The sequence below is a fragment of the Symphodus melops genome (genome assembly GCF_947650265.1).
Source record: "Symphodus melops genome assembly, chromosome: 19".
Classification (NCBI taxonomy): Eukaryota; Metazoa; Chordata; class Actinopteri; order Labriformes; family Labridae; genus Symphodus; species Symphodus melops.
This window is the reverse complement of record NC_136709.1, coordinates 21,978,877-22,001,166: the sequence shown is the minus strand read 5'-3', so window position 1 is coordinate 22,001,166 and position 22,290 is coordinate 21,978,877. Positions and strand designations below refer to the sequence as shown.

The 22,290-nt window shown below is 43.8% G+C and overlaps 1 long non-coding RNA gene across 4 annotated transcripts; it reads right to left on the bottom strand.

Annotated features, from left to right (window-relative positions):
- Positions 1-26: 26 nt before the first annotated feature.
- Positions 27-21,941, bottom strand: LOC306840299. 4 transcript variants are annotated; one of them, XR_013781309.1, is made up of 5 exons: positions 21,827-21,941; positions 20,745-20,895; positions 20,487-20,650; positions 335-491; positions 27-142 (listed from the first exon to the last, which is right to left on the bottom strand). It is a non-coding gene; the product is annotated as an uncharacterized lncRNA (long non-coding RNA). The 4 variants fall into 4 exon arrangements; XR_013781310.1 differs by lacking the exon at positions 21,827-21,941 and having other exon boundaries at positions 20,745-21,567; XR_013781311.1 differs by lacking the exons at positions 335-491; positions 21,827-21,941 and having other exon boundaries at positions 20,745-21,567.
- Between the last annotated feature and the right edge of the window lie 349 nt (positions 21,942-22,290).

The window sequence follows — 22,290 nt, the reverse complement described above, 5'->3', positions numbered from 1 at the left end:
TCACCATGTGTGTTAAGGGACCCAGGCACAGACAGCAGGCATTTATTGAAAACAGAGATGATCTGAAGTGGGAGTAATGCTGAGAATCAAGGCGGTCAGCTGAGCGTGCAGACGAGCGTGCCGACAGGTTGGATGGTGAAACCTCAGGAAGAAGCAAAAGTCATCGACATGAAGGAAACACTGAGAGCTGCCTGACGTGTGCCGCTAACACGACGACTGAGCCGAGGATCTGCTGCTGTGAACTTCAAAGAGAGGACATTTGTTTTACAGCCAGGTAGAAACAGATCACACAGGTGGACATCAGAAACAACCTGAAGACATTCAGTGAGCCTACATTAATATTAGAGTTCCTCTTGGAACAGACTGAGACTGGTTATAGAAGGATAACAGTAGTGACACAAACAAGCCTCATGTTTATTTGTGAAGTTCATAAAGGGCCGGGTCACTCCACCTCTTCATCCTCCTCCTCCTCAGTGAGTCACAGCTGCTGTCTGTGAAGAACAACCACATTCATCAGGTTTGTTTTCCTTTAGAATGTTTTGTTCGCTCAGATTCAGCGTCACACAGACTCCGCTCACTGAAGTTTCATCTTAACACCAGCAGAGGGAGGTATGAACGAAGCAAACATGAAGAGCTCACACTGAGAGAATATCAGCAGTGTGACTCCTGCTGAGACATTTATCTGACCCCGTTCATCTCCATCACAGTGAAGCTCTGATGCTCTCACACAGACTGAGGAAAGCCATCCCAGAGAAACAACATGATATTAATACTGTTCATTATTTGCTTCAGTCATCCTGCCAGGGTTGAAGGTGAGAGAAATCATGCAAACAGAGTAAACAAAGTAAAACGTCTTCAGTATCTAAACTGTGTTTTCATTCCTCAGGAGATTCTCAGTCCAAAGATGTCGACCAAAAGCCTCCCTCCATCCTTAAGAGGATCAACGAATCAGTGACCGGAGAGATCAAGTGTTCCCACCATATAAAAGATTATGATCGTATTCTCTGGTACAAACAAGACGCACGCGGAGCGCTGAAGCTGCTGGGATTTCTCAATCTAGGATATGAGAATGTGGAGCCGGACGTGAAAGGAAAGATCCTCTTTGACGGAGATGGACGTAAAGAGTCGAGCCTCTCTGTTTCTGATCTTTCCTTAAACGACAGTGGGGTTTATTTCTGTGCTGCTAGTCGACACAGTGCTGCAAGTTTGTGTACAGTCAGTACAAGAACTCCCCTTTATCTGTCTGCAGAGACGCAACACGCTCAGGCTCATCGACACCTGCAGTCGACACACAGATCTGAAGCTTATCTGTGAGGTTTCATCAAGCTCTCACTCAGTTTGTACCTGGTCTGAAGAAGTGCTGAGAAACAAACGTTTAACTTCCTGCTTAAGACTCAACTTCATTTATCATCTCAGACTAACACTTGCTTATCTTAACAAGCTTCTGATTTCTGTTAGGTCCAAAGAATTGTCTGAGAGATCACAGGTCACCAAAGTCTCGTTATTATATAAGTCGACATACGGGACAAATGAGAAAGAGGTTTCCTCCAGACTTGCCCGAGTTATGGAGCTGAAGAGGAGCCCGATACTTCCAGAAAGAGGGATGTATCAGTGAATGTGTTCAGACATGTTTGCAGTCAGATTGTTTCCCCTCTCCTGTCAGTAACCTCATAAAGCATGAGCCTATCACAAACGAGTTTAAAATCAAAGTTACAAAATGAACACCAGAAAGTCTTTGTTTGTCATGAGATCTGATTCCCGTTTTCTTTAGTGAGTTTATTAAACTATAACTAGTGTTTGTGACAATGTGTTTTTACATAAAGCAGCAGATGTAACGCTGCGATCTCTGACGTTTAAGTAAAGTAACCAATGAGCGAGCGGTGAACGTGATGAAGCAGTGTCACACTGTTTTCTGATACTTTGAAATCGTCCAATGACAGGCTGCATTGATACAAAGCTAAAATCATCAGACGTCATAGCATCAGGCTCTGACGCTTCCTACACCATCATGTCCTGCCTCCTCAGCCTTCGGCCTGCTGCGAGCTGCGTGTGAGCAGACACCTCAGGAGGTTTCAGGGACGGTCGCTCCTGAAATGTTCAGCAGGAGTGAAGAAGGTTCCAGATTGATCTCAGGCTCCTGAATTGAATGTAATCAGAATCCTTTGGTGGCTGGTTCTTGTCTGATTGTTATCATTTGGAGTTGGAGGCCTTCATGTGATGGAGTGACACGCCCATGTGTGACAGCTGATTGACAGCCATCTTTGGTCTCTGAGCTCACAGACTGTCACAGACTCTTCAGCTCTGAACACAACAATGATCCCAGCAGCTCTGATCCACCTCTCTGCAGCTCTGCTCTGTCTCACAGGTACTCTACGTTAGAACGACTTCCTGTTGATCACACAGAGGACCTGACTTTTCACATTTTGCTTTAACCCTCAACAGGTGTCATCGACGGGAGTGATGTCAGACAGCCCGCTGTGCTGTGGGGGGACGAGGGTCAGTCTGCCACCATGACCTGCGAGCACGATAAAGGTTCAAGTTATTACCAGATGTACTGGTTCAGACAGCTGCGGGGAGAGACAATGACTCAAATCGTTCTCACGACCCCGTCTTCCCCTCCTCAGTACTGGTCTGACTTCAGTGAGGACAAGTTTCCTACAAAGAAGGAAAACTTCAAGAATGGATCTTTGACTGTGGAGAAGCTGCTGCCTGCAGACAGTGGAGTGTATTTCTGTGCTGTGAGTGAACACAGTGATGCAGCTGACTCTGACAGCTGTACAAATACTGATGAATAAATGTTGTGGTGTGAAAGACATCAGTGTTTATTAATATCTACAGGGGGAGCTCTGGGTGCACAATAAGTCTTTTACTGCCATGACAGTGAAAATGTGCAATGACTCATTATTTTGAATTCATGTCCCTGAAATGTGTAAAATCCATTTCAGAGTTCAAGCAATGAGTTACATCCTGGTTACTGAGGTTAAACGACACTTTATAGGTGAGATAACAGCCGGGATCCATCTGCTCCTAAAATCAATGATTTTATCTCGTGTATTGTCATAGTGACCGACAATCAAGGCCACATCTAGGACGCAACAGAAAGTCTGGCCCCCTGCAGGGACACACAGGGACTGCAGCGCCCCCTGCAGGGACACACAGGGACTGCAGCGCCCCCTGCAGGGACACACGGGGACTCCAGCGCCCCCTGCAGGGACACACGCAGGACTCCAGCGCCCTGCAGGGACACACGGGGACTCCAGCGCCCCCTGCAGGGACACACGGGGACTCCAGCGCCCCCTGCAGGAACACACGGGGACTCCAGCGCCCGCTGCAGGAACACACGGGGACTCCAGCGCCCCCTGCAGGGGCACACGGGGACTCCAGCGCCCCCCGCAGGGACACACAGGGACTCCAGCGCCCCCTGCAGGAACACACAGGGACTCCAGCGCCCTGCAGGAACACACGGGGGACTCCAGCGCCCCCTGCAGGGACACACGGGGACTCCAGCGCCCCCTGCAGGGGCACAAGGGGGATTCTAGTGCCCTGCAGGAACACACGGGGGACTCCAGCGCCCCCTGCAGGGACACACGGGGGACAACACTCAGGCATCGTCCGTTTATATTTACAGTCTGAGCATGACCGCTGCGTTAAACGACATTTGACTAACATCGTGGACGTGGTTAAATTAAAAATATTTTTAATCATTTAGTCGCCTAATCGTGCACATTCCTGCTTTTGACAATTTTTAAGGATTATCATGAAATTAAAGACAGGTGAATATATCATCACACATGTGACACTGTGATGTAACATCTTCACATCACCCGTTTCTAGCAGATAAAAAAAGAAAAGATAAAGTCAGGATTTGATGAATAATTTCTTTTTGAGCTGAAGGAAACGTTACAACACAAATGTTTTCAATCAAGGAGCGCTGAAATCTCTGACTCCTCCCCTCGAAGACGAGCTCAGGTCATTTCAGTCTGTCGTTGAAGGCAGACACAGAGAGGGAGAACAATGATCCGGATCATTCTGTTGCTTCTCTGCTTCTCCTGTAGGTTTATATTCAAGCTGTTCACTGATTCTTTGTCTTCACTTCCACCTTGTAATGTTTTTCTCTCTGAATCCAGGTCAGTCCAAGGCCGAAGATGTCAAACAAGATCCTCCAGAGATCATCGGAAGTCCTGATGGTTCAACAAGTTTTAGCTGCAACCATTCTGTCAGTTCGTTTTATGTCATACTGTGGTACCAGCAGCCGACAGCCGGCTCCGGCCTGAACCTCATTGGAAATATTCAGTACACAAATCCAGAGGTTGAAGACAAATTCAAAGAGCGTTTCGAAGTGTCTGGAGATGGCTCCAAGAAATCACTGCTTCGTATAAAGAACCTGAGACAGGTAGAAGACAGCGGCATGTATTTCTGTGCAGCGAGTACACAGTGACTCGACTTCCTCCTCCTCTCTACAAAAACCCTGAGTGATCATCAGCTCATGAACTCACAGATAAGAAGAGGGTTACACCTGCATTTCACTCAGCTCACGCAGCCTGTGGCAGGAAACACGTCGGCTTGGCCGGTAATACAGTTAGAAGGTATCCCACCATATTTAAAAATAAAGTTATCAGTTCCATTACCCCCCAACCAAAAACATTCAAAGTGTTGGTGCAGCTCCCCCGTCTGTGGGCTTGTGCTTTCAGTTGATCTCTTGTTTTTTGATACTGTAAAGATTGGTTGAATTTGCTTGAGGACGAGGCTGACAGTTAATGTCCTCCTCCCCTCGATGTCAGTCTGACCCCACGTAGGACACAGGAGCAACCTCGTCCTTTAGCCTGTTCACCAGGGAGTTTAATGACTCAGCATATTTCATTCTTTTATTACTGAGAGACAAAAATTAGGTCTGTTGGTCGCTCCAAGCCACCCCCCCCCCCCCCCCCCCCCCGTTTGTTTTTGTGTCTCGTCTGATCAAAATCTGGATGCTCAAGTTCACAGCCGCGGCTGCTTTCTAAAGTGACCATCAGATGTACCGTAAATTCCGGACTATAAGCCGCTACTTTTTTGTCACGTTTTGAACACTGCGGCTTTTACAACGATGCGGCTTATTTATGGATTTTTTATGGGGGACAATGAGCTTGTGCCGCAAAAACATTTGACCTCGTCACATCGGATCTTAATATCAGTCATTTTGCGCTTCATGCACGCACCCTCATCATGGAACACACACGGAGAAATACATATGATGCAGCTTTCAAGTTAAAGGAGCCGGCTGTCAAAGAAGCTAACAGAGCTGCTGCACGTAAAGTTGACACTGACAGCGACAACAGAGACTGAGGAAGTGAGTGATGAAGTCATTCCGAGTCACTGAATGGATGGACTTTTTCTTGTGAAATGTATTACTGTATTACGGTAATCTTTTTCATCAGCCGTGTTACAGACACTGTTCGATAAAGGATTTCCACTAGGCTTTGTATTTGTGGATGTTACCGGTAATACGTATTTAATTAAAAGTTAAAACAATGTTTTTATGTCACGTCTTTCCGTGTAAATAGCTCTTGTTATAACGTGGACACCTGCGGCTTATAATCAAGTGCGGCTTATATATGTACAAATACATTTATTTACTTATTTTTAGCCGGTGCGGCTTATATCCAGGTGCGCTCAATAGTCCGGAATTTACGGTAACTATCATACACATTAACACGCCACCGACGAAGCAGAGAGGAGCACCTTCAGGTGTCTTGCCCAAAGACACATGGGACAATGTGGCTACAGCAGCTGGGGATTAAACCCCCAACCTTCCATGTAAACACATCCAGTCAGTATAATGTTACAGTTAAACCATCAACTCTGAGGAGGCTGCATGTTGACACTCAGCTGACTTCAGGGCAGCACGACGGTTATTTCTAGTCCTGTTTTAGATCCATTTTAAATAAACGACTGTGACGACAACAAAAAGAACAAATGTGCTTTTACGCGTGGTGGCTCATGGTGTCGACCCCTCCTCCTCCTCCTCCTCCTCACAAGCAGCCTGTTCACTCATCTGTCTTCTGCAGTTTTCATCAGGATCATGATCAGACTCCTCATACTCGCTCTGACTCTCTGTGTAACAGGTAATATAAGAGTGACTTGTAAAACACTGGACAATCATATATACACTAAGGTTTATCTTTAACGCTAACGATGCTTCTCTTGAAATGTCTCTTTCAGAACAGTCGAAGAACGATGTGGATCAGAAGCCTGCAGCGCTGGTCAAACAGCCTGGAGAGAAAGTCGAGCTCTACTGTAACCACTCCAACAGTGACTTTGATATGATCCAGTGGTACAAACAGTCTGAAGGGAAACAGGACATGACTCTACTTGCATATGTACGCTTCACTACTCCAAATGTAGAAGATAACTTTAAAGAGACGTACACTGTGAGCGGGGATGGTGGGAACCAGTCCAGTCTGAGTATACAGAAGCTGATTGGATCAGAGAGCGGCGTGTATTTCTGTGCTGCCAGTAAAGCACGGTGCTGCACAAACTCTTATGTCTTTAACAAAAACCAACACCACAAGAGACGCCACGAGCAAACAGCAATGAACCACTTTATGAAAGACTCAATCAGACAGCTGGCCTGACATGACGCTCATTTTATTCACACCCAAAAGGGTGCAGTGTTTCTCTGCGATGTTTGACAGGACGGATCATTTCTGTATGAGTCGCTCAACCTCTCATAGACACGTCCACAGTTCTTTGTAGGCAGTGCTAAATAAAACAGATGGAACCAGAAACCATTCAGATCTTTTAAAGAGAAGATTCTGCAGGGAGTTTAAAACACGAGGAAGGTCATTGTTCGATATTCAAGAACAACTTGGACGTCGACTCGAAGTCCGAAGTAAAATAGAAAAAAGAAAAAAGGTTACAGTCACACACACACGGTCATTGTTGAAGAATAGAGAGGAACCTCAATGGAGGTCAAATTTGACGTCGGGTCACGTTGTCACAACAAACACACACCAGCGTCCTGACAACACGCTGAGAATGAACTTTTTACACGGTCTCTGTTCGGTCACTTTGTCCGCACCTGGGCGGAGTGACCGCTGTGACACCAGCACAAACGGACCGCACCTGCATTGAACCAGACGTCTTTAATGAAATCAAACGTGACGCCACGTGTCCAACTAGCGTCTAGCAAAACACGAACTGTAGGCGGTGACATCATCAGCACCACTCTCAACATGTGAAGATGATTTTTAACTGGAAGCAGGCGCTCAGCATGTGAGAGAGGTCAGATGAACACAGGACCTTAGAGTTGAATCAGTCTGTTCTGGAGGTAGCCATGTTCTTCAGCTCCTCATAGATAACACGGGTATGAAGCAGTGAAAGGGTTCAGTGTGGAGAACAGGAGGTTATGACCCCACCCACCTCAGATTACTGACTCGAAGGCTCTCCTTCCTCCTGTGTGAGGTAAAGAGAAGAGAGCCGAGGCAGAACCAGGAGTGACTGTGCATTCAGAATGAGGATCATCACTGTCTGCGTTACCTGGAGTATTATTCTGCTTTCAGGTAATCTAATCTAACGTCTGTGTGCAAATAGATTCTTGTTGCTGTTTAAGTTGGTTTTCTACCTGATATTTAAAGACATGGCAGTTTTCTTTATAATCTGTCACACTGCTCTTCATGAGGACCTTTTCTGTAATGGTTTCATCTTTCTACAGTTTCCTCTTCAAGTGACAAAGTCCACCAGACTCCAAGAGACATTCACATCAAACCAGGAGAAGAAGCCAGAATCAACTGTCGACATGAGGTTGATACCTATGACCGGATCCTGTGGTACAAACAGTCAGACAAACTGTTGCAGTTTCTGGGATATATGTATTCAAACAACCCAAATCCAGAGAAAGACGTTAACGTGAAGATGGAAGGGAGTGCAGCTAAAGGACAGATCTGCACGTTAATTCTCCAGGGAGTGGACCTGAACAGCAGTGCAGTGTATTTCTGTGCAGCTAGTTTACACAGTGCTGCATGTCTCTGATCATCACTACAAAAACCTCCATCTCCATCAACACCTGCATTTCCTGTCTGATCATCAGGTTTATTTTCAGCCTTTTGACTGAGCTGCTGTTGACGTGATGGCTGTGATGCTAAGAGGAGGATCAACTATGGCTCCGCCCACCTGATAACTTCCTGTTCAGTTTGCTGGAAGGAGGTTTAAGGACAAGAGGAGGCTGGAAAAAGTCACAGAGAATATATCATATAAGAATCATTATTACCACACAGAAAAGGCAGCATGATCATCTTCTACCTAATCATTCATCTGAACATGTTTCCTGCTTCAGGTAAAGTCTTCAAAGGTTCAGTCAACATCACTTTATACATTTACACTGTGCTGTATTGTAAAGAGCTGCTCTTTCTCTTCATCTTTGACTTTCAACTCCTTCTTATAAACTCAGTCTTCATTTTGGTCCATGTCTTTCCACAGGCTCCTCCAACACTGACAAAGTCAAGCAGACTCCACGGGACATTTTCATCACACCGGGCAAAGACGCCAGAATCAACTGTAAACATGAGATCGATACCTACAACACAATCCTGTGGTACAAACAGTCAGACAAACTGATGCAGCTCCTGGGATATATGTTAGCATCCACTCCAAATCCAGAGAAAGATGTTAGAAACGTGAAGATGGAAGGGAGTGCAGCTAAAGGACAGAACTGCACGTTAATTCTCCAGGGAGTGGACCTGAACAGCAGTGCAGTGTATTTCTGTGCAGCTAGTTTACACAGTGCTGCATGTCTCTGATCATCACTACAAAAACCTCCTCTCACACATTTCTACATGTCAGCTCACAGCCCCCCCTTACACCTGGAATCAGCCGTTAACCCCCCTCAGTCTGCCCATTCACAAACATTAGATATTATAAGAAGGGAAGGTTTGTCATGAGCAGACACACAATCTACACTCTTCCTCCCAGAATCCAACCTGCAGCTTCTTTCCCCCCCGCTGTCTTTCTGTCCACCAGCCTCTCTCTACAATTAGGACATAAAAAGCCACCAAAAAACTTAAAAAAAGAAAGAATTCTAAATCAATTGTAAACAGTTACTCTGTATTGCTTTGCCTAACAGACAGCATGTGAGTGTTGTACATCAGGAAACCTGAGGACTGAGACTCTGCCCTGCGCTGCTTTCAGGCAGTAAGGACTCTGATAGTAAAGAGACATTCAGGCCAGCGTGGCGTGCTGTATGAAGTAAGGAGCGTGCTTTTATTCTGACGGGGCGTGTTCCTTCAGAGGAGGTGGAGATGGTCAACATGACAGTCTGAGGTTTGCTCTGACGAACACAGAAGCAATAACTAAAGAGCAGCATGATGATTTCTGTCTTCTGTTTAACCTTCAGTGTTTTACTCTTCTCAGGTAATCTCATTTCTTTTTTTTATTTCTGTTCATTCGTACGTACAGCTGCAGCCCTTTAATGAGCACTGCTGATTTTTCCCCACAGGTTCGTCTCTCTGCCAAAAAGTTGAGCAGACGCCGACACAAAGGTTCATCAAACCAGGAGAAGAAGCCAGAATCAACTGTCAACATGAGATCAATAACTATGACACAATCCTGTGGTACAAACAGTCAGACAAACAGATGCAGCTCCTGGGATATATGTATTCAACCAGTCCAAATTCAGAGAAAGATGTTAGAAACGTGAAGATGGAAGGGAGTGCAGCTAAAGGACAGAACTGCACGTTAATTCTCCAGGGAGTGGACCTGAACAGCAGTGCAGTGTATTTCTGTGCAGCTAGTTTACACAGTGCTGCATGTCTCTGATCATCACTACAAAAACCTCCATCTCCATCAACACCTGCATTTCCTGTCTGATCATCAGGTTTATTTTCAGCCTTTTGACTGAGCTGCTGTTGACGTGATGGCTGTGATGCTAAGAGGAGGATCAACTATGGCTCCGCCCACCTGATAACTTCCTGTTCAGTTTGCTGGAAGGAGGTTTAAGGACAAGAGGAGGCTGGAAAAAGTCACAGAGAATATATCATATAAGAATCATTATTACCACACAGAAAAGGCAGCATGATCATCTTCTACCTAATCATTCATCTGAACATGTTTCCTGCTTCAGGTAAAGTCTTCAAAGGTTCAGTCAACATCACTTTATACATTTACACTGTGCTGTATTGTAAAGAGCTGCTCTTTCTCTTCATCTTTGACTTTCAACTCCTTCTTATAAACTCAGTCTTCATTTTGGTCCATGTCTTTCCACAGGCTCCTCCAACACTGACAAAGTCAAGCAGACTCCACGGGACATTTTCATCACACCGGGCAAAGACGCCAGAATAAACTGTCGACATGAGATCGATAACTATAACGTAATCCTGTGGTACAAACAGTCAGACAAACTGATGCAGCTCCTGGGATATATGTATTCAACCAGCCCAAGTCCAGAGAAAGACGTTAGAAACGTGAAGATGGAAGGGGACGCGAATAAAGGACAGAACTGCACGTTAATTCTCCAGGGAGTGGACCTGAACAGCAGTGCAGTGTATTTCTGTGCAGCTAGTTTACACAGTGCTGCATGTCTCTGATCATCACTACAAAAACCTCCTCTCACACATTTCTACATGTCAGCTCACAGCCCCCCCTCACACCTGGAATCAGCCGTTAACCCCCCTCAGTCTGCCCATTCACAAACATCAGATATTATAAGAAGGGAAGGTTTGTCATGAGCAGACACACAATCTACACTCTTCCTCCCAGAATCCAACCTGCAGCTTCTTTCCCCCCCGCTGTCTTTCTGTCCACCAGCCTCTCTCTACAATTAGGACATAAAAAGCCCCCAAAAAACTTTAAAAAATAAAATAAATCAATTGTAAACAGTGACTCTGTATTGCTTTGCCTAACAGACAGCATGTGAGTGTTATACATCAGGAAACCTGAGGACTGAGACTCTGCCCTGCGCTGCTTTCAGGCAGTAAGGACTCTGATAGTAAAGAGACATTCAGGCCGGCTTGGCGTGCTGTATGAAGTAAGGAGCGTGCTTTTATTCTGACGGGGCGTGTTCCTTCAGAGGAGGTGGAGATGGTCAACATGACAGTCTGAGGTTTGCTCTGACGAACACAGAAGCAATAACTAAAGAGCAGCATGATGATTTCTGTCTTCTGTTTAACCTTCAGTGTTTTACTCTTCTCAGGTAATCTCATTTCTTTTTTTATTTCTGTTCATTCGTACGTACAGCTGCAGCCCTTTAATGAGCACTGCTGATTTTTCCCCACAGGTTCGTCTCTCTGCCAAAAAGTTGAGCAGACGCCGACACAAAGGTTCATCAAACCAGGAGAAGAAGCCAGAATCAACTGTCAACATGAGATCAATAACTATGACACAATCCTGTGGTACAAACAGTCAGACAAACAGATGCAGCTCCTGGGATATATGTATTCAACCAGTCCAAATTCAGAGAAAGATGTTAGAAACGTGAAGATGGAAGGGAGTGCAGCTAAAGGACAGAACTGCACGTTAATTCTCCAGGGAGTGGACCTGAACAGCAGTGCAGTGTATTTCTGTGCAGCTAGTTTACACAGTGCTGCATGTCTCTGATCATCACTACAAAAACCTCCATCTCCATCAACACCTGCATTTCCTGTCTGATCATCAGGTTTATTTTCAGCCTTTTGACTGAGCTGCTGTTGACGTGATGGCTGTGATGCTAAGAGGAGGATCAACTATGGCTCCGCCCACCTGATAACTTCCTGTTCAGTTTGCTGGAAGGAGGTTTAAGGACAAGAGGAGGCTGGAAAAAGTCACAGAGAATATATCATATAAGAATCATTATTACCACACAGAAAAGGCAGCATGATCATCTTCTACCTAATCATTCATCTGAACATGTTTCCTGCTTCAGGTAAAGTCTTCAAAGGTTCAGTCAACATCACTTTATACATTTACACTGTGCTGTATTGTAAAGAGCTGCTCTTTCTCTTCATCTTTGACTTTCAACTCCTTCTTATAAACTCAGTCTTCATTTTGGTCCATGTCTTTCCACAGGCTCCTCCAACACTGACAAAGTCAAGCAGACTCCACCGGACATTTTCATCACACCGGGCAAAGACGCCAGAATAAACTGTAAACATGAGATCGATACCTACAACACAATCCTGTGGTACAAACAGTCAGACAAACTGATGCAGCTCCTGGGATATATGGTAGGATCTAGTCCAAATTCAGAGAACATTGTTAACGTGAAGATGGAAGGGAGTGCAGCTAAAGGACAGAACTGCACGTTAATTCTCCAGGGAGTGGACCTGAACAGCAGTGCAGTGTATTTCTGTGCAGCTAGTTTACACAGTGCTGCATGTCTCTGATCATCACTACAAAAACCTCCTCTCACACATTTCTACATCTCAGCTCACAGCCCCCCCCTCACACCTGGAATCAGCCGTTAACCCCCCTCAGTCTGCCCATTCACAAACATCAGATATTATAAGAAGGGAAGGTTTGTCATGAGCAGACACACAATCTACACTCTTCCTCCCAGAATCCAACCTGCGGCTTCTTTCCCCCCCGCTGTCTTTCTGTCCACCAGCCTCTCTCTACAATTAGGACATAAAGAGCCCACAAAACTTTTTTTTTAAAATAACCAAGGGTTGAAAAAAAAAAAAAAAGAGAATAAGAAACTTTAGTATCAATTGTAAACAGTGACTCTGTATTGCTTTGCCTAACAGACAGCATGTGAGTGTTATACATCAGGACACCTGAGGACTGAGACTCTGCCCTGCGCTGCTTTCAGGCAGTAAGGACTCTGATAGTAAAGAGACATTCAGGCCGCCGTGGCGTGCTGTATGAAGTAAGGAGCGTGCTTTTATTCTGACGGGGCGTGTTCCTTCAGAGGAGGTGGAGATGGTCAACATGACAGTCTGAGGTTTGCTCTGACGAACACAGAAGCAATAACTAAAGAGCAGCATGATGATTTCTGTCTTCTGTTTAACCTTCAGTGTTTTACTCTTCTCAGGTAATCTCATTTCTTTGTTTTATTTCTGTTCATTCGTACGTTCAGCTGCAGCCCTTTAATGAGCACTGCTGATTTTTCCCCACAGGTTCGTCTCTCTGCCAAAAAGTTGAGCAGACGCCGACACAAAGGTTCATCAAACCAGGAGAAGACGCCAGAATAAACTGTAAACATGAGATCGATACCTACAACACAATCCTGTGGTACAAACAGTCAGACAAACTGATGCAGCTCCTGGGATATATGGTAGGATCCACTCCATATCCAGAGAAAGACGTTAGAAACGTGAAGATGGAAGGGAGTGCAGCTAAAGGACAGAACTGCACGTTAATTCTCCAGGGAGTGGACCTGAACAGCAGTGCAGTGTATTTCTGTGCAGCTAGTTTACACAGTGCTGCATGTCTCTGATCATCACTACAAAAACCTCCTCTCACACATTTCTACATCTCAGCTCACAGCCCCCCCTCACACCTGGAATCAGCCGTTAACCCCCCTCAGTCTGCCCATTCACAAACATCAGATATTATAAGAAGGGAAGGTTTGTCATGAGCAGACACACAATCTACACTCTTCCTCCCAGAATCCAACCTGCAGCTTCTTTCCCCCCCGCTGTCTTTCTGTCCACCAGCCTCTCTCTACAATTAGGACATAAAGAGCCCACAAAACTTTTTTTTTTAAATAACCAAGGGTTGAAAAAAATAAAAAAATAAAAAAAGAGAAGAAGAAACTTTAGTATCAATTGTAAACAGTTACTCTGTATTGCTTTGCCTAACAGACAGCATGTGAGTGTTGTACATCAGGAAACCTGAGGACTGAGACTCTGCCCTGCGCTGCTTTCAGGCAGTAAGGACTCTGATAGTAAAGAGACATTCAGGCCGGCTTGGCGTGCTGTATGAAGTAAGGAGCGTGCTTTTATTCTGACGGGGCGTGTTCCTTCAGAGGAGGTGGAGATGGTCAACATGACAGTCTGAGGTTTGCTCTGACGAACACAGAAGCAATAACTAAAGAGCAGCATGATGATTTCTGTCTTCTGTTTAACCTTCAGTGTTTTACTCTTCTCAGGTAATCTCATTTCTTTTTTTTATTTCTGTTCATTCGTACGTACAGCTGCAGCCCTTTAATGAGCACTGCTGATTTTTCCCCACAGGTTCGTCTCTCTGCCAAAAAGTTGAACAGACGCCGACACAAAGGTTCATCAAACCAGGAGAAGAAGCCAGAATCAACTGTCGACATGAAATCGATAGCTATGACCGGATCCTGTGGTACAAACAGTCAGACAAACTGATGCAGTTCCTGGGATATATGTTAACAACCAACCCATATCCAGAGAAAGACGTTAGAAACGTGAAGATGGAAGGGGACGCGAATAAAGGACAGATCTGCACGTTAATTCTCCAGGGAGTGGACCTGAACAGCAGTGCAGTGTATTTCTGTGCAGCTAGTTTACACAGTGCTGCATGTCTCTGATCATCACTACAAAAACCTCCTCTCTCACATTTCTACATGTCAGCTCACAGCCCCCCCTCACACCTGGAATCAGCCGTTAACCCCCCTCAGTCTGCCCATTCACAAACATCAGATATTATAAGAAGGGAAGGTTTGTCATGAGCAGACACACAATCTACACTCTTCCTCCCAGAATCCAACCTGCAGCTTCTTTCCCCCCCGCTGTCTTTCTGTCCACCAGCCTCTCTCTACAATTAGGACATAAAGAGCCACCAAAAAACTTACAAAAAGAAAGAATTCTAAATCAATTTTAAACAGTGACTCTGTATTGCTTTGCCTAACAGACAGCATGCGAGTGTTATACATCAGGAAACCTGAGGACTGAGACTCTGCCCTGCGCTGCTTTCAGGCAGTAAGGACTCTGATAGTAAAGAGACATTCAGGCCGGCTTGGCGTGCTGTATGAAGTAAGGAGCGTGCTTTTATTCTGACGGGGCGTGTTCCTTCAGAGGAGGTGGAGATGGTCAACATGACAGTCTGAGGTTTACTCTGACGAACACAGAAGCAATAACTAAAGAGCAGCATGATGATTTCTGTCTTCTGTTTAACCTTCAGTGTTTTACTCTTCTCAGGTAATCTCATTTCTTTTTTTATTTCTGTTCATTCGTACGTACAGCTGCAGCCCTTTAATGAGCACTGCTGATTTTTCCCCACAGGTTCGTCTCTCTGCCAAAAAGTTGAGCAGACGCCGACACAAAGGTTCATCAAACCAGGAGAAGAAGCCAGAATCAACTGTCGACATGAGATCGATGGCTATGACCAGATCCTGTGGTACAAACAGTCAGACAAACTGATGCAGCTCCTGGGAAATATGTATTCAACCAGTCCAAGTCCAGAAAAAGACGTTGTTAACGTGAAGATGGAAGGGAGTGCAGCTAAAGGACAGAACTGCACGTTAATTCTCCAGGGAGTGGACCTGAACAGCAGTGCAGTGTATTTCTGTGCAGCTAGTTTACACAGTGCTGCATGTCTCTGATCATCACTACAAAAACCTCCATCTCCATCAACACTCAACACCTGCATTTCCTGTCTGATCATCAGGTTTATTTTCAGCCTTTTGACTGAGCTGCTGTTGACGTGATGGCTGTGATGCTAAGAGGAGGATCAACTATGGCTCCGCCCACCTGATAACTTCCTGTTCAGTTTGCTGGAAGGAGGTTTAAGGACAAGAGGAGGCTGGAAAAAGTCACAGAGAATATATCATATAAGAATCATTATTACCACACAGAAAAGGCAGCATGATCATCTTCTACCTAATCATTCATCTGAACATGTTTCCTGCTTCAGGTAAAGTCTTCAAAGGTTCAGTCAACATCACTTTATACATTTACACTGTGCTGTATTGTAAAGAGCTGCTCTTTCTCTTCTAACTTCATCTTTGACTTTCAACTCCTTCTGATAAACTCAGTCTTCATTTTGGTCCATGTCTTTCCACAGGCTCCTCCAACACTGACAAAGTCAAGCAGACTCCACCGGACATTTTCATCACACCGGGCAAAGACGCCAAAATAAACTGTAAACATGAGATCGATAACTATAACGCAATCCTGTGGTACAAACAGTCAGACAAACTGATGCAGCTCCTGGGATATATGTTAACAACCAGCCCAAGTCCAGAAAAAGACGTTGTTAACGTGAAGATGGAAGGGAGTGCAGCTAAAGGACAGAACTGCACGTTAATTCTCCAGGGAGTGGACCTGAACAGCAGTGCAGTGTATTTCTGTGCAGCTAGTTTACACAGTGCTGCATGTCTCTGATCATCACTACAAAAACCTCCTCTCACACATTTCTACATCTCAGCTCACAGCCCCCCCCTCACACCTGGAATCAGCCGTTAACCCCCCTCAGTCTGCCCATTCACAAACATCAGATATTATAAGAAGGGAAGGTTTGTCATGAGCAGACACACAATCTACACTCTTCCTCCCAGAATCCAACCTGCAGCTTCTTTCCCCCCGCTGTCTTTCTGTCCACCAGCCTCTCTCTACAATTAGGACATAAAAAGCCCCCAAAAAACTTTAAAAAATAAAATAAATCAATTGTAAACAGTGACTCTGTATTGCATTGCCTTACAGACAGCATGTGAGTGTTATACATCAGGAAACCTGAGGACTGAGACTCTGCCCTGCGCTGCTTTCAGGCAGTAAGGACTCTGATAGTAAAGAGACATTCAGGCCGGCTTGGCGTGCTGTATGAAGTAAGGAGCGTGCTTTTATTCTGACGGGGCGTGTTCCTTCAGAGGAGGTGGAGATGGTCAACATGACAGTCTGAGGTTTGCTCTGACGAACACAGAAGCAATAACTAAAGAGCAGCATCATGATTTCTGTCTTCTGTTTAACCTTCAGTGTTTTACTCTTCTCAGGTAATCTCATTTCTTTTTTTTATTTCTGTTCATTCGTACGTTCAGCTGCAGCCCTTTAATGAGCACTGCTGATTTTTCCCCACAGGTTCGTCTCTCTGCCAAACAGTTGAGCAGACGCCGACACAAAGGTTCATCAAACCAGGAGAAGAAGCCAGAATCAACTGTCGACATGAGATCAAGGACTACAACAGAATACTCTGGTACAGAGTACAGTTAAAGAACAGAGAGATGCAGCTCCTGGGATACATGAATGTAAAAGACGGCTATCCTGAAGATGGAGTGCATGTGAAGATTGAAGGGAGCGCGCTGGAACGACAGGACTGCACGTTAACAATACAAGAAACGGAGATGAGCAGTGCGCTGTACTTCTGTGCTGCTAGTCTCCACAGTGCTTTGAAAACTTTGCTGCTCAATACAAAAACCTGCTGATACTGTTTTTTGTTTCATCTCCTCGCTGCAGTTCACGATCCCTTACAGCTGCACCAATGACAGCCTTTTTCTCTCATCCAGATCTGATATAACAGGAGGAGGTTTCGTATCAGCAGCAGAACTTTGTCATCGTCACTACATTTCACAGAAAATTATAATTACAGAAATGTAACCCTTTGTTTTAAAGGAGATGTAAAGGCATGCCTGGTGTTAAACATGATCTTTGAGCAGACCAGTTTCTATTAGCTTTGTCCCTGTAGTGTTTTTGAGGGTCTCTTCACCACTAAATACACCTACAAGAATATTTGATAAACTGGTAACAGTAACTGCATGCACTGCCTGAAGCACACACTGAAGTTGTCCTCGTTCAGTACTGATACTTTGCCAATATATATGTTGATAGAGCCCGACAGGTCGTCAGGTTTCCTCCTCATTTCATGTTGATGTCATGAAATGATGCACACACACAGCAACAGCTGTCTACACGGCTCTGTCCAGTGGCTTTATCAGAACGTTACAAATCCAAATGTTTTCAAGGACGCCACAGCTGATGATCTATCCCGCCTATCATCAAGAAATAAGGACTGAAAAGACGACACTTTAAGCAGAATTCAAACTGCTAACTGCTCCCTCCCTTCTTAGTCCTGACAGACACCAGTACGTGCTTTCTGCCACTGACGAGCTGGTTTAATCATTTCAATGCTTGCTAATTACACCATGGAAACAAAAAAAGTAATCAGTATAAAGCTAATTATAGTACAGCAGGGTCACGAAGAAAGGATTCAACCAATAGGTGGAGGCACAGCTCATTGTATACAGCTCTTCACATGAGGAAATGTTAGGTGATTACACATACACGCACATGCACACACACCCTCTTTGCAGTGTGCCTCAAGGTCAAACGTTCCTACATCCATCAGTGTCTAACGATGTCTTCCTCAGTGCAAACGTTTAGTTTTCTCCTCGTCTGTTTTCTTTGTAAGATGCCACATTTCATTTAATTACAACAGGATTTTAAACAACCCTAAACTTTAAATTATAAACCTTCCTAAATCTGTTTCCTCCACAGATCAGGCGTGTGCTGTTTCCATTGAGCAGTCTTCTGCACAGATAGTGAAGGAGACCACTGAGGTCCAGATCACCTGCAGACACAATGATAGTAACCGTCCGCTGATGCTCTGGTACCAGCAGCAAAACCACGGCAAGCCTCTGACCCTGATTGGGTTTGAATATGGGAAAAGTACCCCAAACTATGAGGGTCAATTTGAAGAACAATTCAAGCTGACAAGAGAGGACACAACGAGAGGAGCTCTGATTATACGCACAGCAAAGCAGTCACACTCGGCTGTGTATTTCTGCGCTGCCAGTGACACAGTGATGTGCTCTAATACCCCTCCTCATTAAAAACTCTCTTTCCTGTTACAGAGATGTGAGCGTTTGCACTGCAGGTGGTGCCTCCCTCTATTAACATGATACAAGCTGCACATGAAGGAAGCTCTTTTTCTCCTGTGACGGCACACATTTAAACATGCGTTAGGTTTCATCTCGATGATTTCATGTAATGTCATTAACTCCTGCAAATTAATTTCATGTGTATGTTTTCAAGGAGGCTATCGTCAGCTGCTAATAAAATGTGTTTCTCCCAAAGATCGGGCGACAGGTGTCTCAGCCCAGAATAGTCATCAACACAGCCAGGAGAGAAATTGGATGCAGCCATAAAAGCATCAACGTCAGTGAGATGCTCTGATACCAGCAGACACACAGCGGTCTGATGAATCTAATCAGATACAGCTACATGAACAGTGACCCCGAATATTGAGAAGCTGTTTATGTAATTAATGGCAAAATTATACTGGCAAAATTTTAATATGACAACAAATTAATTATATCATACAAATCTATTAGTAACTACATTTCATCTCAACAAAGATCCCTGATTTCTCAAATGTATCTGGTGCTAAAGGTACTTCTGTTTTCGGGCTTCAAACAATGGCTGTCCTCATCAGAGGCCCACGTTCAATCAAGTTAATAGCTTTTATGATCAACAACATATCGTGCAATAGGCCTCCATAGTTTTAAGTTCAGTAATATTATAAATGATTCATACAGCAAAAAGTAGACAAAAATCAGCATACACTGTTCGCGATTATAAACAAGAAGACAGCATTTCAAATAGTAAATGTTAAGAAAGTTAAACTCCTTCAGAGGCTTTCAGATGTGACATGTGACATGAGGGTTTAAAAATGGTGATAATAATATGAGTTTTACAGGGATGCAGAAGGGTTTGTGTTCACCTGTGTTTACGGGATATTAGAAAAAACATATTTCCTGTTAAAGTGACCATACAGTGACCGTTAAAGTGACGTTAAAGTGACGTTTACAGTGATGTTAAAGTCACGTTTAAAGTGACGTTAAAGTGACGTTTACAGTGACGTTAAAGTTAAAATCAAAGTGACCGTTAAAGTGACGTTTACAGTGACCGTTAAAGTTAAAATCAAAGTGACCGTTAAAGTGACGTTTACAGTGACCGTTAAAGTTAAAATCAAAGTGACCATTAAAGTGACGTTTACAGTGACGTTAAAGTTAAAATCAAAGTGACCGTTAAAGTGACGTTTACAGTGACCGTTAAAGTGACGTTTAAAGATACCGTTAAAGTGACGTTAAAATGACCGTTAAAGTGACGTTAAAATGACGTTTAAAGTGACAAAGTCACTTCAGAACAACTCAGCTAACGGCTAGCAGCTAACAGCTACCTCTATCACTTTGTCAGACAATAAGTTGCTGTTAAATGTGAACTTATGTCAGAAGACAATCTGCCACCATTAACCAACAAGCCAATTAAAATGATAAAAAAATAAATGAGTAAGTTACCATTTTTTTACTGATAGCTATTCCAACCTTAGCCGCATAACTGTTAAGAGTAAGAAACCAATATCTTGATATATAGCTTAAAATATAACTTAGTCCAGGACTCAACACTATTAAAAGAAGGTAATTTCTTACCTTGGAGGGATGAAGTTTTCAGAGTATTTGGAAAAAGTAAAGAATACGAAGAAGTAAATTCTGTTTTAACAGTTGACACGTGATGTTATGGTTAAATGTGTGATGATGCTAACTGGTGACTTTCAACCAAATGTGACGGTTGAGGGCTTTTATTTTAAAGTTAAAAATGCCCACTGACTTTAATTTAACTTATATATATTATTAATACACTTACCACCTTCAATATTTGTAGTATCTTTGACGTCCACTGAAGCTTTGGGCATAAAGTCACCAGATAACGCGGAAGCTGATTACACCATAACACCGGTTAGCCTTGGAGGAGATATTGACGTGAAACAGCGTTATCAATCTTCCACACCATCTTCAGGTGTCGTTTATCTGTAAGAAGACTTTAAAAGTGTTCCTGTTTAACAAGATATTATATTATTACATAACACTATTATTATTATTATAACATTATTGTAATATTCACCAGATAACGACTTCCAAACTCCAACCGTCAGTACATCCCGAGTAGGCGGGACATCGATGTAAAAAGCCCGCGCTGCTCAGTGCCAGCCAATCACAGTCCGCGGAGACATTCAACCAATCACCGCAGAAAGAGTTTTAACATAAACATAATCCTGAAAGTGAAAACAAAAAAATATTTTTAATGGAGTATGACTTCTTGTCAAAAAAATAATTAAATTACAAAAAACTGAAGATATTTTTAATTCAATTGACTAGAAGCAGAAACAGATTTTTTTTTTTATTATTGCCAACTACATTTACAAGGAATTGTTCTTGTTGTATTGGTGCAAAGAACAGTTAACATGCGAAATAAGGCATAAATATGCGAAATAATATATATATAGATATAGCATGGAAGAGGTTGATTTAAAAAAAAGGCATGGACATATGTTTGAATGCATTTCTTATTTTATATACAGTGTTTAAAAGACAATAGATTTGAGTATAGTTATCAATTGCTGAAGATTTTCAGGCTAAATACCAAATCAAAGATTCAAAAGATCAAAAGATTTTTTGTTATCAAGATCAGTCATTATCAGAGAGAGTCGGAGCTGAAGATGAAGATCATAAAAAAGTCTAGGTTATATGTGTAATGTGTGTGTTTGCCAGACTCTTACACTAAATCTAAGTACAGTGTGTGAGAGTCTTTTGATCTGGGTATTTGCGTATATTTATTTTTTTGGTACCGTTTATTATTTTAGAAATAGGACAGTGCACATAGTCAGAAATCAGGAAGAGTGAGAAGGGAATAAGATGCAGGAAATGATCCACAGGTTGGGTTCAAACCTAGGCCAATCGCTTGGAGGACCATAGCCCCTACATGGAGCACATGCACTGACCAGGCTGCTGGCACACCCTATAAATTCACATTTAGTCATGGCTCAAAGACACGTCTTAGTTTATGTTGAGTTTCCAGGATGTGAAAGCTACACATTTAAACTGCTGGCTTTGTTTCATTCAAACAGGCTTATCTAGGACATGCAGAAGTTGGTGCATTGTTTTTATTTAGCATTGAGACAACCCCGAGCTGCTTTTGGACCAAACCTGCAGAATCCAGTTCCTCTCTGCTGACCTCTGTGTCCATGCATGCTTCAATTGTGTTGTGTTGATGCTTTAACACATCACGGTCGTGTCAGACGGAGAGGATGTCAGTCACATCTGTTAAAGTGTCTCCTCGGTTAAATACTGACGGTTTGTGTGAAGAGGTGTGACCAGCAGAGAGCTCCCTCCCTCTGAGCACTGATAAACTGACAAACATCTCTTTCCTCTCTTCCTTCCCTCTGCTTCTTTTCTTAGCTGTCTCAGAAATAGCAGCAGCCAGCTCGTGGTGTCTCAGCAGAGCTGCACAGCTGCTCTCACAGGCTCACCGAGATGGAGGCTGAGATACGGCCGAGCACACAGACTAACACGCACTAGGTTTTTGTCTGATGCTTTCTCACCGTGGGGACAGGGGGCCACGGTGATACATTCCTATAGAGCCGTCGTACAAAAACCTCCTCCCATGAAAA